Here is a 13,134-nt window from a genome sequence, read left to right as displayed (position 1 = left end):
TTGAAATAAAAAATCTAGAGAATAGACAAAAAGACTTGAGCGATAACGACCAGTGAGAAATCACGGTCCGTTACTCGCCCCAATGGTCCTGAAGGAAAATACGCTTTTGCTTCGTTTATTCCACATAATGATTCGTCGGGAGACTTGAGTCAATTCACCATGAGAGCGCGCTTTACATTCTTCCTTACGGGCTTTTTCTTTCTTTAATCATACGCGGTCTAACAATGTCATTATACTCTCAAGAGTGTTGACGGAATTAGTATACTCGTCTTGACACAGTTTCTCAACTTTACCACTTACCCTATTATTCGCTCTGAGAGAAAGAAATTTTCTTCAAAAAATTGTGAAAATCCGAGGTAACTCTTCACTGTTTCCGAAATTTCCAAAATTTGACAAATATTTTAAGTATGTTTTTCATCTGTCTATGCACTGAAAACACTTCCTAAGGGATTGCAATATGTATAAACATCGCCTCCCAGGAACGCTCCGCGGTACTCAAATTTTCCGATATTTTTCTTGATGATTGATTTTTCTGTATATCCATCTGTACTAGTGAGTCTACTCTACTTTCTTTGCTCCCCGGATTGCTTGGGAGTTGGCGTAGCAACGGGGAGCGGAAAAAATTATAATATCTAAAATATCCTACCTGTGATAAATAGTTTCCCTTCAAATTTTTTATTATTTTTCTCAGTAAATGATATTCAGTACTCGACGGCGGAGATAAAACCCAGCAACGGTTGGGTTCTTACGAGAAAGGGAAAAGTTTTGTTCTGCTATTCTTGTACGTGTCCTGTCGTGACTGATCATCTTCGAGGATGCGCGAGGTTCCTGAAAAATTATTCACATCAAGGCAACGTCAAAATTGCTTTCATATCTTGATGGAAGAGCACCTAATTCCGTAGAGCTAACATTTCTCAATTCCTCTTTCATTCATCAAATCACAAATATTTATCCTCTACATCACGCAGAGTTTGACATATTCTCAATGACATAGCGTTAAGTGAAAAAAATATTGACTATGCATTCATCGCTATTTACACACAAGTATCGAGTAGATAAACTCGTTCAGAACGATGAGCGCACATCCTCGGTAAATGGATATCCACCCTGATTGTTTTGCACTAGTAGGAGTTTTATCTTGCAGTGCTTATTTTTGTTGTGGATAGCCATCTCCATGCACGGAGAAAAATATAGTACTTTCGATCATAATCTAGGTTGTTTCAGTTCGGTTTTAAACATAAATTCGAAAATTTTTCAAAATTTGCATTCTATTAAGTATAATACTTTGGAATAATTCGAAGAGTCACCTAAATTTTGGTGATTCAATGAATAATTTGTCGTTCGCAGCCGTCACAAATTACACGCAGAGTTCAAGTAGATAAACCCTTCCTGAGTGATTGAAAAAAATACCAATGGCTATCGACACTGATTGTCCTGTACGCCAATAGTTTTTACATAATTGACAAGGCTAGATCGATAACAATCAGTCATACTATGCTTTCTCACATACAATCCGTCAAATACAGTGGAATACTCTAGAATAGGCTGGCTCCCGGTGAGTTACAGCAGCGTGACGCTCCCTGAAAATGTAATTATCGGAAATTCGTGGAGTGTGTGTCCGCTTTATCGAGCGAAGCGTTTGAGAACAGGGTAAAATGTATAGAGTTGGTAGGCGTTGTGAATTGGAAGGGGATGCGGGAGAGTTTCGCTTTTCGGAAAAGCTAGCACTGGACGTCTGCCAACATCGGGACAGGGAGCGCTTTCGACGAGGTGCAAACAAAAGGACGTTTCATTAATCAACTAGCTTCCAAAGCTTGCTGTAGCCAGGGCTGGAGAACTCCAGGATATACAGGGGGTGAAAAGCGGAGGAATGAGAGGTGTCAGAAAGGAATCGAACGATGCTTTCTCCCATTGGAAAGGTCCTTTTGTGAATGTGGCATAGCCGCTTCCGGGATTCGTCGGATGTTACTTGTGAGATACATTGACTTATGCTTCTGATGGAATTCCAGGAGTTAATGTAGACAGCGAGTCTCGAAATCACAAATTTTAGAGGTGAACCGACGCTGAACCATTTCTCCTTATCAGAAGCAATTGATAAATTATTTGATTTGTCATCATCTCCAGGTTTATTCGGAAATCCCTATAGACTAATCAGGAGTGAATGTACGAGCCAATGATATCACTCGGATAAGAGGGTAAAGTAAGCTCGCCGTTGGCAACACAGAATGAGTTGAAAAAAAGGGATACGAATAGAGGGTAAAAACGTACTTGGAAACTCAGTCTATTCATGTTGTCTTCTAGTGGCCGTGCGAATCCCAGCCGCCAATCTGCGGATTGGGTCAACAACAGGGCAGTCTGCTGTGGAAAACCGTCAGACCGACTGCCAACAGTCTCGAAAAGTTTTTTCCCAGCAGAATGGAGAATGATGAAAAACTATTGTTTCTTAATTGAGAAATGTTTGTAGACTTGTAACTTATCACTGGCGGAGACCTTAGTGTAATAGTGTTCATCAATAGTGCCCGAGGAGGCTGGTGTCAAGCAAGTCAATGCTTTCCGGAGAAAGTAATTCAGCAGTTGCATGAATTACCTTCGATTTCAGAGAACTGGTCAATCAGATATTTTGAGAAGATGGCTGATGACAGTATAGAGCTTAGGCGCTCGCTACATTACCTAATGGAGCCATGAGGAATAGCTTGTAGATAAAACTTTTTTCTCACTGAGAATATGAAAAAAAAACTGTATAATATGTATATCCTCTGTCCTTGGGCGCGCAGCAGCGAGCATTAAGAATGATTTTTCTTCTGCTGATTTTTTTTAATCGTCACGAGAGACAGCGTGAAATATTTCATGACAAGTGTTCATTAATAATTTCCCAGCAATACCGGCAACAAGATTTCAACAGTTTCATTCATTTTTATCTCTACCCAGCAACGCTCCGGGAATTCACAATGAACATGTCTCGCGTTCACTCCGGATGATTGCGATTGTTCCCTGTCCGAATAGCTCTACCTATACAGCTACCCGAGTATGCAATAACAGTTGAAACAGTTCCCAAGTGCAGGTTGAGGGAGGACAATTCTTCTCCTGAAAATTCATGCCCGTATAATTTTCCAGTTCTCCGTTAAATTCATCACTTCAATTCCGTTGGTAAAAAAAATTACTTAAAAATTTAATGCAATAGAGCTCGATGAAAATACCCTTTATCAAAGTATAATTTAATGCAATGACAAAGGGTGAGTGATATCATTCACGATATCAAGTTTCCCCTACTCATCGTCCCTTAAATTCACTCATGTATGATCCCATGGGAGACTTTCACGGAAAACCTCTTGTATGAAACGCGATTGGAACTTTATCTCATTAATTACTCTATGCTGAATCGTTCTTTAGTTATGTATAATGGGTGGAAAAACATAGAGTCAAAGCAACTATTGCCAATCAGTTCTGAATGTGTTGAAAAATTGCTGGGTCAAAGTGAAAATGTCTCTTTTACTGCAATCATATTGGATTTTAAGTGTCTTCTGCAAGCTTTAAAAAGGCTGAAAGTACTGTAGCACAGCCGGAAAATTTCCAAAAAAGACTTTCTTAGGTGACATGTCTGTCGCAGTTACCTCTCGTCATGAATTATTCATTCTCAACTTTGCTAAACTATTTTTACAAATTATCATCTTGGTCGTGTTGACGGAAATGAAACAGAAAGGGGGTTTAGGAGCGGACCTTGAGTTTTGATAATGGCTTCAATGTCGGTTTCTCTAGGCCACTTTGTCTCGGGACTTCTGAAACACCACCCAATAGAATTACGAAAAGTTGTTTCCTCTCCAATGAAGCACTTGAGGAAACTACACGAATGAAGACATACAGCAGGTGTTCGACATGATACCCAGAAACTTGTAAACAAGATTGTTATGAAGCTCCATCAACATGGAACAAATCACCGAGTTGTGTTCAACAACTGCATCAGTTTCCACATCAAATAACTCAAATTCAAGATATGATTCATAAATTCAGGTTTATATTGCTGTATCATCATAAAACAGTAACACTCATCATAAAAATGAATTACACCTACATGCTTTCGGGTTCTATCTCCTACTGTACGGTGATTTGAATTTATTCTGTGGCGTAGATGGTAGCTGCAATCAAATGACTACAACGATTTGTCACCAAGCTACCCATCAAACAATTTAACCTCCACACATACCATACCATATTATGCCATTTCATCCATTTTCTCTGTGCACAATATTTCACCTCACCTAAAATTCAACGACAACTTGTCCTACAACTTCATTTTCCGTACAAAGACCCTACCTACATACATAAACCCACGTTGCCGCCCAATTAGCAAGACTGACATACAAGACGTCGTGAAACTTCACTCAGTTCCTCTCTCAACAAAGCGCTTCGTCGAGCGCTTCCCGTGGATTCTTCATTATTACTGCAGGCACGAAAATGTAGAAACTAGTGGATTCCATACCCGAGGGGTAACTCTCCTCCACCCCCGCCCCTCCTTCCAGCAATTGTCGGTGGGAAATTCTCTCGAGAGCCAAATTAATTCATGAAAGGCCTATGTCCGGACTCTTTTGTAATTTCATAATTCACTTTATTGTAGGCCCTTTGTTACGAAAACAATTTTTTTTTTTTTTTCATACACTGGTGCGTAGAGCAAAAGACTCGTCTCATAAATACAATCCATTCCTTTGTTGTGTGTAGCATTCTTTTTATTTTTATCATTCTACCACGCGACAGTACAACTTGAAACTGGAATAATATTATCTACTTTAGTCTTTCAAACCGGGATTTGAATTTCAAGTCATCCGGTGGGGGGTAGTGGAAGGAGGCGGAGCTGGATCGTTACTCGGAAGAGCCCTTGAAGTGTCGACAACGAGCCGAGGTGCTTGTCCGCATCCTCCTCCACGCTATTCACTCTTCATCCACAATTTTCTGTCTATATATTCCCATATTTTCCATTATAGTACGTAACTGTGCTTGAAAAATGTTCAACCACTGGGCTCGTTCCATTCCGTGGTCGCGTGGTTAACGCTGAGGAAAGATAAATAATCCTGGCTAGATGGATGTTCTTCATTGTTGAATTAAAAAATGAGAAATACGCAACTTCCGTGCTTTCCCAGGGGGTAACGGTGGGTGGGCTCAGTAGGCAAGGGTGGTAACGTGAAAGTTACGGGGTTCACACCACAACTCCCGAAGGTGTCACAGCTGTTGCAGCTGTGACACTCTATAGATATTTTCGCCTCTTCATGTGATGAAATACTATCATTCATGTATTTCATTCTCCATATACTCAAACTTACTATTTTATTTTTTCTTATGTTTCAGGTAAGTACGAGTCATAACAATCCGTGTCTATCACTCGTTGATGATACAACAACATGCTGTTGATAACGAGCGCATAATCTGTGGAACATGAGGGTATGTTTCCTTTCTTCTATTCCGAATAATCTCAACAAGCTAATAACCAAATTTATACCGGGATATCCTTGATGTTTATATATCATGATTATACGGTATTATATTCACGGGCTCGAGCTAAGCACAAGAAGCCCCTCAGCTGGATTGATTTTCCGATCCAATTTCACGTGGGAGGGCGGCAGAACGATATTAATAGGAAAAACTCCTACTGTTGAATCTTCAGCTCCTTGACAATGAATAGAAATTTTGTTTCAACTTGTCAAAGGGAGAAATGATCTCTATTTATGAAACTCCTTTAGCCGTCCCTCTCTTCTCTGCCCATACATTTCTATAATGATAGCATATAGATAGAGAATAAACCAAACCAAAGGGAGCTTTGCGGTCACAAAATGAACTGGACGTGGTTGTACATGAGCTCAACGCTAGTATTCGGCTAGATAATCCACCATGGACTTCCTCAAATTAACCAATCGCCCATCACTGTTGAGGATTTAGGCGATGGGGTTGGGTAATAATTATCAACGAAAATCGTCAGCAGGACACCAATACCACTCGACTCTAACCTTTTCCATCATTGACCAAATGTCAGCCACATGGTTCCTGCGGGGCCTATCTATCCATTACATTTAACCCCACCATTGCGCGAAATGAATGCAAATACTATATACACATACGTGGAATCATCAGAGCAACGGGCATCACATATTGTCGTCAAATTTTGGAAAGGGAAAATAATTGGTAGGTCACGCAGTTGCACCAGCTAGTCAGGTGCTCGTTAAATTGAACGATCACAATTTGTTGGACGTCGTAACCAAAGCTCTGGCTCGAGTCATAGGGGCAGTTGAAGGGCTTTTGACAGAAGCTCATTTTAACCTCTACGCTCTATTAAGCTCAAATGTTTGAGCATTACAGGGACGACTGCTTATTTCCGGAGCCAATAATTACTAATAAGGGCTTTTTATGATTGTACACATTCGAAATCTCTTATTCCATTTTGGTGGATCCGGGGAACACTGGTTGTATTCAATCACACGATAAATGTCTGGTGATGGGCTTTGGTTTAGGGTTCATGCACATATTGGAGAGGGATTAGTTTTCAGGCTTATTTAAAGTTTTAAGAGTTTCAATATTTATTTGATGGAATATTGTAGGAGCGGGTTTACTATAATGATTTGAATAATTATGAGCGTGTTATTTGAGCCCTAGCAGTTGTGATTCAATACGCGGGGATTCAGTAATAATGCGGGACGTTGTTAGCGTTAAACCGAGATAAATGATGATTTAAATAGTCGAATACGATGAGATTTTCACTAATTATTATAATGAGCAGCGTGCAGTAGATTTGAAGATTTGTTGAATTCTAACAAGTCCGTACATTCATAGTAGGATTGACTCGTCAGCAAGCTAGTCCTATGCCATCTTCTCATTAAACACTCCACTCACTTTATTTTCAACCCCTTTCTTTATTTCAGTATATTCTCTGTTTTAGTATTTGGCCACTACGTAAAATCCGCCACACCTAAAACCCAAGCTGACGACCTCGCTTTATTACTTTATGACTCGACCATCAGTCCCTCAACTTCACCCCATACTCCTCCAGTGTCTAGACAACCTTGTGTACGTCTCCTGCAACTAGACACTTCCTCCTATTAATTTTCTTTTTGTTGTAATTCCTTTCAAGATAATTGGATTTGTAACCAACAAACATAAGAAAATGGGCTGAATTAATTTTCCCTTAGTAAATCTTCAGAAGTCATTTCCAATTAATTTCTTGGGTTCAATTTTTTCTCGTTAACTATTTAAAAAAATGCAAAACTTTCTAATCATTGTAGTAGTGTATCGTCAACATCTCATTGATGAATATCAATGGGCTACTCATAAACGGAGCTTCAGCTAGCCGAACTTCAACCGGAACTACTTCATTTGTCAACCAAATTAATAATCAACTATTGTTCCGGTGATAGAATCTAAATCGTTTTAGCATCAAAGTAAATGAATGGGAGAGATTATCTGTAATATCCGATCTTGTAAAACTTCCACTTACTATTTTAATGAGCAGACTGTTAAGAATTGTGTGTGGGGAGCGGTTAAATGGTATTATAAGGAAATCAATTTCATCTGAATGTTTGATGCCGTTCATTATAACCCAAAAGTCCTGATGAACTTTGAATATTTGATAGCTCTGTGTGCAGCTTTGTTCGCTCTAGATAGCTCTGTCGATATTTCCTCCTCTATAATAGTGAATGGATTGTAATTTTTTTACACTATGAAATAATCGCAAATTAAGTTGACCCAACATTGATTTATCCACTGTTAATGAATCCCCAGGTGCCTCAGCTCTCTCAAGAAATTTCCGGCAAACAACTTTCCTCCCTCCACTCAATTAATACTCCGCCATTTTTCCAACGAAAATAACTCAATCCTCCTGTCGCGGTACTCAAACGAATGGAACGAAATTCAGCGTAAAGCTCGAAAGACCAAACTCCAGCATCAATTTATAAATGGAACCAACTTTAAACCCACCTCACTCCATCCACCAGTATCATCCAACCGCGTCAGTAACAAACGGCCACCACTCGCAAATGTACGTCGGCTTAGAGTTCAAAGCATCTAATACGTATATCACAGAAGATACCCACCCTGAACCGCGGCATTACTGGCGACGAGTGAAGGGGGAACATCGTCACGGGACAAAGCGCCCAGCTCTGTCAGAAGGGGCAACGATGCGGTGTAATTAAAAGTCGATAAAACCCACTGGCCTCCTCGACTTTCACCCCCCTTCACAACAGCCCCTTACATCAAGCCGCCTATACCCGTTGTACAGTGACAATTCGAGCCTCGCACACCACTTAACTCTCGCCTCAATCTGTTACAGCCCCCTCCATCCCTGCTCGCTTTTCTATCTCTGCCACTGGGATAGCTTAAAGGGCTTCCCTCCTCCTCCTCCTCCTCCTCCTCCTCCTCCTCCTCGCCTAGTGATTTTCATGCCGGTGAGGGAATAAAACGAGAAATTGTCACCTTTAGTCCATTAATCTCGCTAGCTCCTCCTTAACCGCTCTCATCAATGAATCATAGTACATGTTTTCTCTTCGTTAATGCATTTACTCGGAAAAGATCATTAACGAGATGATTTTTTCACAGATATTTCGCTGTGAAATAAAATAAATTCTTTCAATTTCCGCTGTCAATTTACCGATGGAAATACATCTCAGATGCAGATGTATATTCGTAACGTGGCGAAATGATTCGATAACGTGGCCCCTGTTCCTCAAATTCATTCGACCGTCGCGACAGTATCGATTGCATCGAGTGAATGCAATCGTAACCCAAGGTTTCAGTGTATCGTCACTCTACCAAATGGCCAAGTGTGACGCCACCGGTTAATCGATATATACATGTTATGAGCGTTGTGTGCCTACCTTTGTGACCACTCGCGCATGTGTACCTAGATTAAACTAACAAAGCAACTGACCGAAATGACCTGATCATAGGTAGTCAAAATGGAAATTTTCTCCGTCGAAAACTGGGGGATTACAGCTACATACTGCATCCTTTCTATGGAAATATTCATTGATTGTATTAGCGATTTAGCAATTATTTGATGTAAATATTTCAAGCCTTCAAATTGTAAGGATTCCATACAAGGGCCTCTTCTCCGCTGTCATTCCGTAAATTCAATAGGAGTAGATTCTTCTGGGCAGATCTGTGAAGCCTGGTCTTTTACACCTGATGAGCCTCGTTGCAATCAATTCATTGAATCAATTCGACGCCTCAAGAACTTATTTTCAATAAATTGATCGTTTCCCTTTGAAGTACTTTTCCATCCCAATATCAGACATGTTCATTACCTGAAGACTACTCGTATGCATTTTTCCGGCGAGTACCCTTCGGTTTTTTATCTCCCTCTTTTTCTCCCGCCTCCCTTCCCCCCTTTCAGTGTTCTCTTTCATATGTTCGCCACAGTTCGACGAACGACGGGTCGATTCTGTACTCGTTCTGAATGGCTCGCTTTGATCACCTCTCGTTTCTCTCTTCCATTAGTTTTTTTCCCATTTTTCTTTATTCGAGTAAAAGCACCAGATCGACTTCCCTTTTAAAGTTTTCAACCTTTCTCTCTCAGTGGCTGATAAAAATTCCTTTTTTTCTTTCCCCCCCCCCCCCCCGTAGCCCAATGAAATCCTTTGTGCAACTGTAAAAAGTTTTTTCTTCATAAGTGAAAAGGTTCTATTGAGACCTTTGCCAATTGGCATTAATTGATTTCTTAGTTGCTGGGATCGGAGAACCTTATCCTCACTCATCAAATTTTTTAGTGAAATTGAATTATTCAGAATAATACCGCCCCTTTCGACCCTCCCAACCCTTGGGTACAAATATACACACCCTGATCACACACCCCTGGCTATCCATGTCCCAGCAAACATGTCCATTGGGTGTGGAGCAGGAGAAAATAATGGAGAGGGTGCGGGGGTGAGAGCGGGCGGTGGATGTCAGCGAGGGGAAAAATCGTCTCTGTTCAGTGAGACTAAATTGAACGTCAGCATTCTCGCAGTACAGATAGACTATGTTATTTTCATTGTCATTCATTTCTGGAATAATTCAATCGATTAATCGCTCTCGTTTACCCACGACGTTGCCAGTATTGTCCACAAGTTTCAGAAAACTCTATTAATTTACTGTCTCGCTGCTCAGAATTCTAATCTAATCTACAAAAGGTCCACGGTTTTCCGAAAATTTACCCAACTCAAAAGCACGATTACCCCGCACGTGGCTGACGTGCATCATTGGGATTCGCGCAACTCGTCCCCACCTAGGGGTTGATACTAGTTTTTAAGACGCTCGCACCCTCTCACGAACCAGGGTTTTTGCGTATCCGAGGTTGATAAGCCTGATGCACCGACAGAGTAGCAATTCGCCTATACGCACCCTCTGTAATAAAACTCCAAGTTCCCATTGATAATACAGCATTTAGTATTATCACAAGGTGCACCAGGACTGTATACTAACCATTGGTAATACAGGGATCTGTTCAGCAGTCGGTAAGGTTGATAGACCAATGGAGAAAGGACTTTCCTTCGGGGATTACCAGGATTCTTCAATCAAGTCCTAACATTTCGCACAAGATTGGCACGTCATCTCCATACCGACGGCTAACAATCTATAACTTGAGGATTGAGGGTTGTAGCAACACTAAGCATTGCGGTATTGGTCGCTCGAGAAGATCGACTGACAGCATCGTGTAACGAAACACCTCGTACTATTCTGCAATTTCCCCTCTTCAGGTGGTAAAGAATGTCTCGCGATGATGGTATCGATACAAAGTGAATTAGCGATGGCTCAATCGATGAGCAAGTAATACAACCAAATGAAAAAATATTATTAAAAAAATTGACTTGAATTAGCAATTTGTATCTCAAGTGAAAAACTACGAAGGAGGCAGTGGATGAATAGGATCACTGGGTCAAATGAGGTCGCAACGGGTGTCATGTCATTTCCATCCCTTCATTTCTAACGATGCTAACGAGTGCTTTTCTAGTGGACCACCAGCCGCGAGCTTTCATATATATTCAGCATTAATATTATACATCAGGAGAAATGGGATGTGTTTGTTAGGGTCTCTCACGTCCTCCCACTAGCGAATAATTTTATGCAAATATAAACAATTATCCGTCCTAACGCCCGTGACAATGAGTATTCGTGTACACGGATTTAATTTAAGTGGACAAAGCAGTTTTCCGTTGTTTGTGTACAAAACTATCGCTGTAGTTTGGTCTGAATTTAGATAGCGATTCGTTGTATGGGATAATATTTTGATTAGAATTGCAGAGAAGGATCTCAGACATTGAACAGTGGAGAATAATTTGAAGCGTAATTCATTTGGTCCTGCCTTTTGTTATTTGTATGATGATAATTTCATATTCATGAGGAGGAGGAGAAGTAGAGGGAATAATTGAGGAAAGTTTGGGATTGCGGGAATTGTGTTTGATGTCCGTACATGCTGTTGTGATTCAGGTAGAGGAATTAGTGGCATTAGTCTGCTTTGAAAGTATATAGAGAGGATATAAACAGTTCTTTTACTCTCCGAATATTAATCATTATTAATATGAGATGATTGCAAAATTCTAGAGATTTTAGAAAATAAGACTGGAGAGGTGGTCGGTCGTTCATCTCGACAATTTTTTTTCCCCCATTTTTCTACTCAGCCTCATCCCCTCCAATTTTCATTCTGACAGAAGTACTGTCGACGCGTCTTGTATATCCGGCACTTCGTGAATCTCATTCTCCCCGGGGTTTGTCTCTTCCTCCTCACTCCCCATTCTCATATACTCCTTCGTTCCGAGTCGAGACCTCTTTTTCTTACATTTAACTTGCTACACTGGTAAAGAACCCTTCTGTCATACTCAGAGTGTGAGTTTGTCCCTATCTGCGGCTCGCGATGGAATTCGTGATTGCAGAAACTGAGACGCCCACCGTTTTTTTTTTCTTGTCTCTCGAGTGCTACAGTTGACGAATGCCTTTCGTTCAAAATGAACATTGAGATCTTTGCGAACGCCATGCCAGTCTGCTTCTGTTTATGATATGCCTACTGAGAGATCATAATATTAGTAGAATCGGCCTATTCAAGTTGAATCCCTATTAAATTTCATAAAAAGAGACTAATCCAGGCAGCAACAAATGTCAGGTTGAACCTTGCCAGGGTGAAGAGGCAGTTGGGATTAAATACAGGCCCGGATTTAATAATAATTATTCGTCAGTTTTGCATGTGGACGAGAACAGGAAACATTCGAGTTGGGTTACGTGTTGGTTGTACATGTGACAATTGAACAAAGTACGAAACACATCCTCCAACAATAGTATACACTGTCACCCATTCGCGTATTTTGGTCGGCTGACATTTTCGAGTGCGCAACATTTGCCGCCGCCAGCCTCCTCCCCCCCCCCCTGTCCCAGCTCAAATGCAGATTAGCGCAAGTACTGGGACACGAGTGGTGCACATATTGTTCTCAATCCTCGTCCATTGTTTGATGCATCAACTTTGTCCCCATGTTGGAATTCCCAGGCATCACGTCATCCGTGAGATAGCATATGGCTGCATTAAACAGCATCACTCGAGGTATATTCCAATTTTATTAATGGATGTTTGAAATTGAATGATTCTGGAGATTCAATGCTGTTTAACTTTCCTTCGTTAATTGTCAAATGGTAATTTAACGAGAAAGTTCATTATTCTAAGGAGATTCTCGAGAGATTCGCTTATCGAGTTGTTTAATCAGCGGATGGATGAGGGAGTTCTCAGGTGGAAGTTGAGGATGTCAAGTATTTTTCTTTCATTTCCTACCTTATTATTGCAGAAAATCCTAAGAAAATTGTCCATGTAACATATAGAATATACGATTTTTGGTGAATGTGTAATCTACACATCAGGCAATATCAGGTTCGCTTTCTTTTAAAAAAAATCGCGCATAATTTTTTTCGAGCCCTGTTTTACAATGTAAAGAAGATATTATATTTTGCAATTGATCCCCCAGGAAAATTCACCTCTCTCCGTAGGATAGCGAAAAAAATACGAGTTTCCAACTGGGATGTGTGTTTTTTTCTAAGCTGTCAATACCAGACGCTAACTGGAAGCATCGACCCGTTTCCTCTATATTTCTAGAGTCAGAGTGGCTCTTAGTAACTCGCTCGAAAAGGGTATCGCTCTCCTTC

The 13,134-nt window shown here is 40.6% G+C and overlaps 1 protein-coding gene across 15 annotated transcripts in view; it reads left to right on the top strand.

Annotated features, from left to right (window-relative positions):
• Rg (rugose) overlaps positions 1-13,134 on the top strand; it is a 177,293-nt gene that overhangs the window by 28,147 nt on the left and 136,012 nt on the right. The gene's annotated exons all lie outside the window — the stretch shown is intronic.

This window comes from Diachasmimorpha longicaudata, chromosome 17, assembly GCF_034640455.1.
Source record: "Diachasmimorpha longicaudata isolate KC_UGA_2023 chromosome 17, iyDiaLong2, whole genome shotgun sequence".
Lineage (NCBI taxonomy): Eukaryota > Metazoa > Arthropoda > Insecta > Hymenoptera > Braconidae > Diachasmimorpha > Diachasmimorpha longicaudata.
This window is presented reverse-complemented; position numbering and strand designations above follow the sequence as displayed.